Source organism: Pteropus vampyrus, unplaced genomic scaffold, assembly GCF_000151845.1.
Source record: "Pteropus vampyrus isolate Shadow unplaced genomic scaffold, Pvam_2.0 Scaffold512, whole genome shotgun sequence".
NCBI classification, from domain to species: domain Eukaryota; kingdom Metazoa; phylum Chordata; class Mammalia; order Chiroptera; family Pteropodidae; genus Pteropus; species Pteropus vampyrus.
The window spans coordinates 298899-304855 of record NW_011889293.1 but is presented as its reverse complement, the minus strand read 5'-3'; the positions used below and the strand labels follow the sequence as shown (position 1 = coordinate 304855).

At 37.1% G+C, this 5957-nt stretch overlaps 1 protein-coding gene and 1 pseudogene across 1 annotated transcript in view; both read right to left on the bottom strand.

Annotated features, from left to right (window-relative positions):
* Nucleotides 1-5957, bottom strand: part of QKI (QKI, KH domain containing RNA binding) — a 107880-nt gene that overhangs the window by 72549 nt on the left and 29374 nt on the right. The window lies entirely within an intron of this gene.
* LOC111733006 lies at nt 5122-5240 on the bottom strand (annotated as a pseudogene).

Sequence of the window (5957 nt, the reverse complement as noted above, 5' to 3'; positions counted from 1 at the left end):
AAGGCAAAATTTTGCTGGGAACAGGATATTCGCAAAATTTTGCTGGGAACAGGATATTCACAAAATTTCAAAGTATCCCCTTAGTTATTAATTTAAAGGTGTTTGGAAAAGTAACTCTACAGTGAAAAAAAGATTGACACCATTTTAACCAAACGATCAAAGTTAACATCAGAAATGAGACAAACTAACGTCATATAACTGCTAATGTGGTGTGCTGAGGACACAACATCACTTTTTAAAAACATTACTGCCAAGAACTCATAGCCTGTATCTAACGGGGAGGAAGTAAGGCAACCCCAAATCATGAAAGGCAATGAAGAGCTGAGGAACTGTTCCAAATCGGAGCCTGTGAGACACAAGTGCAGTGTATGATCTGGACAGGATTCTGGGACAGAAGTATTTTACACAGACACACACACAGACACACACACACACACCCTAAGGCAATGCTCGTCATTCAGGGCAATTACGTTCTCTAGAGTCACTGCAAACATAAAGTAGAGACCGCGAACCCACAATTCCTGAGTAAACAGGGTTATGCTCCTATGGGCCTCTGGTCACATTTTCATCAACCAGTCGCTATAAGACCCTGTTTTGTGCTTCTGTGTATTAAAGCCTCTGTATTTAACACATACTGTTGATTCGTCGACGCTGACCTCGCGGCCAGCAGCGCTGTGACTCCTTCCTGAATGAAGCTCCTGTGACACGGGCGCGGTCGACGTAAGGCAGCGTCCTTGCACTCAGACGCACTAGAGAGCACTCCATCTCTGCGCCAGGGGCCATTTTTAACACCAAAATCACCCGCGAAAACCACAGCACAAGAGACAATGAAAAGAACTCTTGTTCACGGTGTCAGAACCGAAACGGGGAAACTGGCGTCGTCTTATCCACCGGCAGCTGGGAACAAGAGCGCTCGGTGATTCACTTTGCTGCGCTGCGCATGCCCATAAATGACCGAAAGTTCCATGTATGTTACTCTTGGAATTACTAACAAACTTCAACAAGTAGATGAATTTGCAAATATGAAATGTGCAAATGATGGGCATTAACTGTAACTGTATGTATCTACATACATATAAATAAACAACATACGAATATATAAAATGTTAAAATGGCAAATCGAAGTAAAGAAGATACAGGAAATGATTGTAGGACTCTTACAACTTTTCTGTAGATATACTTTATTTTTTTCAAAATAATTTAAAAATACAAAAGTAGGAGTCTGGGGTAGCAATATGGCTGGCAATACAAAGTGAACATTAATATCCAAATAGATATATATTAAACAGATTTAACCTTAGTAATCAAAAATATGCAAATTAACAGGGTATTTTGATCTCCCTAAAAAAATGATATCTCTAATTTTAGAGAAGATTCAAATACACACATTTTCATTATCTGCTGAAGGGGTTTATCATTTTAAAGAGTGGCTTTATGTAGTAATTTTGTTAACAGATTTTCAGCTGACCATTACACGTCCATAAATTTATCTTAATCATGATATGTATGGATGTTCTTCATATTTTCATAGTAAAAGCAATTTAAAAAGTATATACGAGTTTTTATGGTCATAGACAAATATAATCTTAAGTAAAATAAATCAAGTCACAAAAATATTGTCTCAAAATATGTATAAACATAGAAATAACACTTCTAAATGGGGAAGATTATGATTTTTTAAAAATAGCAGTACTGTCTAATTTTTCTACACTAAACATAAAAGGCTTTCACAAGTAAGAAAAAAATTACTTCTTTCAAAGTTGTGAGGCCTTTTAAACTTAAGCATTTCCTAGCACTCTGTGGCTCTATCTCCATGATCCCACCACACATCTTCAGGAGTCCTTATGTTTCCAATTACTCACTTGTTTCTTATTATTTAACAACCTCTTAATGTGAGTGAACACAGCTATTAGTCAAAAATTAATCTTATTAGTTACAAAGCTGAAATTATACAAAACTTTCTTCACAGCAGATTCTTAAAAATAATTTTCTTATGAGAAGTGATTAGTCCTCTATATTTAGAATACTTTACAGGTATTTGAATTTGGCCAAAACTTTATGTTAAAAAACTTAAGACTTTTTTAAAAATTCCTAACTATCTACCATAATTTTCATTACTCTTTTCTAAGTATCAAATAATTCACAAAATGAATCATTTCAATAATGTGATATTCACGGTTTGAATTTTTTTGGACCCACAAGGTGTCATATCACCTTAGCCCTATGATAATCTGTGACTTTAAAAAAATTATGAATTACACATGCCTTTAAAAGCAAGAGTTAACAATTATATACATGATTTAAAATAAAAATTAACATGTTTTAAAATAAAGAGCAACAATATAATTTCTTTAAAATAGTGCTCTTTCATAACTGAGGGAGTAAAAAGAAAAATAAACTACAATTATGAAATGGCCTACAAATCTGTCATTAATATGACTGAAAAGACTGTTCCAATCGAAGTTTCTTGTTAAAAAATTTTTGAAAGTCAACTGATGCAGCATTATGATGTCCAGATAAGCAACATTACATTACTAATTCTGTCAAGAGAGCTGAACCCTCTCAAAAGAAAATCTGTTATGTACAACACAACTACGAGGTGCTCAAATATTCCTCCACTACACTGACTGCAATCCAATCAAGACTTAATTTTAAAAGGCTCATTAACAGCATCTAGTGATAAAATGGACTCCTTTTTCGCTGAAACTCATGTCTCATTTCATTAGACACGGACAATTAACTCATCTTGGTATCAGATCTATGGCAGAGTAATTAGCTTAAGTTTTACAGGTTACTTAAAGTTACTAAAGAAAACAGAGGTTTATTTTCACTGGATCTACCTTTTTCCCCCTCAAAGAGTATCCCGCTAATTTTAATAATTGTGCTTTAAAATAAATAGTAGAATTTCTATTTCGAATCCTTCCGACCGTCCTGAACAACAAATGTGGGCAAAGTCGCAAAGCCGCGACCTGCTCCGCACAAGCATGCGGAGACACTGCCCGAGCTGACAGAAACATTGGCTTTGACTGTGCCCTTGACACCTCTTCACCTTAAAACTAGGCTGAGCCACTGAGTCCACGATGAACACGTAGCCAGGAGATCAGGAAAGTCAAAATTCTAGACTGAATTTCATTTTAAAGCACATCGCAAAATTTGGAGGTGAGAAGCGTGAACACGAGTGGGGAGGAAGGGGCTCCGTGGAGCTGGTTCCCCGGGCTGGCGGGCAGACCAGCGCTGAAGTGCGCCTGCCTGCAAGCCCAGCAGTCAAGAGTGTCCAAGAAACGCACAGCGCTCCAGCCGGACAATTCTGTCTGCTGACATGAAACATTTAAATAGGATTAAATCTGTTTCCTTTTAAAAATTCCATTTCTCTGATAATTTTATTAGATTTTACAAAAGGGTTGGTCTATAATGGACTAAATTTTTGTTGTAATGGCTTTTATTGCAGATCATTTAAAAAGCACTGATTTAAACTCTTCCAGAAAGGTAGACCTTCCTTTCTTTTTAAAAGAATTCAATGTCATGCCCCATTACATTTTTAAAAATCTAAAGTTACTTGGGAATTAGTTTACAGCTAGAGTAGGATGCCTTTAAAACATAAGGCCTGTCAAAGGCTCTAAGGTTTTAGAGAACATATTTGTTTTGAATTCAAAGCAGAATTAAGATCAAAGGTCTTAAGTTTCAAAGATACAGATTTTATCTCACCACAGGAAGAACTTTCCAAGCAAAGCTATGACTTGGTCATTTTTTGTGGCCTTTGGTCTCTCCCTCTTCTGCCCATTCCTTCTTTCTACTGTGAAAGCTATCTTTTTAAAACAATTAATATATAATTTCTTATCTTAAAAACATAAAAGTGCCAAAGCGCTGCTTTCAAAAAAAAAAAAAATTTGAACAGAGGATTCGAGGCCCTGTATTCTCAGACCTAGCCTTGTCTTAAGTACCTAAGCTCTTCCCCCAGCATACCTCATGATGGCCCCTACAGTCCTCCGGGCATCGGCATGAAGACACACACTGGCTGATCCTACTTCTAATGTCCATTCACCTGTCTTGTAAATTTCTACTCCAGGCCGATCCTCTCCAGCCTTCCTGAAAATCCTCAACATTCAACAGAACTCATCACTTCCTAGACTTTCCACAGCAAAATGTATAACATCTGTTGTAGCATTCACCACATTGTGTATTAATTTATATTGTCAATAAATCAATCGTCCAGGGGTGAAAGCTCCTTGAGGGCAAAAAGATCATAGGCATTCAAAACAATATCTGCTGCCTGAGAAGGTATTAAATTAACTATGACAGGAGGTAACAAAAACCGAGTAACAATGATCTGCAGCACAGGTACTAAAATATCACACAATTAAATGTCGCGAGGATGGTTAAGAAGGTTTCTCCCAAACCAGATTATATACTACTATAATTTTCATAATTACTCTCCAAAAGAGCAACTGATCTGTTTTCATGAATAATGCTATTCAATAAGATTCATGGAAATATGTCATTTATACAATTAACACTTTAAGAGAGAATCTGTAAAAGTGCCTACTCTTCAATGCATCGAGTCACAGGTACCAATGGCGGGGGAGGGAGGTACGGAGGGTAAGGCTGGGGTACGGAGAGAAAAAAGTATTCCCACAGGGCACAGCCTTTCTCAGCTAGGGATTCCACAAGAGAATCAAGCCTTAATGCCCGGCCCAAGGCATAGATTATATATAATGAAGTCCTCTCCTGCACATCTATAATGCAATAACTCATCACGAACCACTCTTAGTAAAACCGAAAAAGTGGTCCACGTGAGGAACCCCAGCTGAAACAAAGCTGTGTAAACTAACAGAAAATCACAGTACTTTTCCTCTTGAAAATATTTTAAATAGTAATTAGTTTCTTAGGCCCAACCAGAAATTCAATTGAGTACCTTAAGCCCAGTTATAATAATACCAATTCAACCATGTCTAACTATTATTTATAAAAGGGCTTGATGGGAAAATAAGAAATATATGGCAAACAAATGACTAACTGGGAAACCAGAGATCTTTACATTCTTCACAAGAGCAATGACCTTTCAAAACACATGCACACACCACAAATATATACTTATGGAATACCTTCTCTCTTTATTTTTTACACCTACAGCACCTGGTCTTCCTAGGTGGTCTCTCGTCCAAGTACTAACCAGGCCCAACCCTGCTTAGCTTCCGAGATCAGACGGGATCGGGCACGTTCAGGATGGCATGGCCATAGACTGGAATACCTTCTTTGAAAGTGTCTTCATAAAAAATAAAAGTTCAAATATGTTGGTGAATCTGTTGAGAAACTGGTACTCTCACACATTACTCACAGTAACACAAAGTTAGAATCCCTAGAAAGAGAAATTTAGCACCAGGTAGCAAGATTACGCACTGCAATACCACTTCCAGAACTCTAACCGAACGGTAAACGAGCACGCGCACGTGAAGATGTAAAGTCATCCACGCAGCGCTCCGTGTTTGACGACAGAAGCCTCGAGTCAATGCAGATGGCCATGAGTATAAGGGAAGTGTGGGGACCGTTTATGTCATATCCACGCAGCAAATGTGGCAAAGTCAGTAACAGGGATGAAGACTGTGTCTATCTACTCCCATGAAGTGATCTCGACGATGTATCATTAAGTAAAAAAAAATTTTTTTTGGTTTTTTTTTTTTTTTTTTAAGGCAGGTTTTGGAAAATTTTAATTTTTTTACGGTTTTCCAAAGGGGGGGGGAATTTCTCCCCTTCCCGGCCCCTTACTTTTCTTCGTTTTTTACTTTTTTTTTTCAAAAAAAAAAAAAAAATGAAAGGATAAACCAAAAACTAAATTAAAAAACTTAAATGGCAAGGGGGAAAATAGACAAAGGAACCAGGGATAAAAGCCAGATTTCTCTGAAAATTTCCTACTTTGTACATTTGACTTTGGAACCATGTGAATATTTTTACAAGTAACA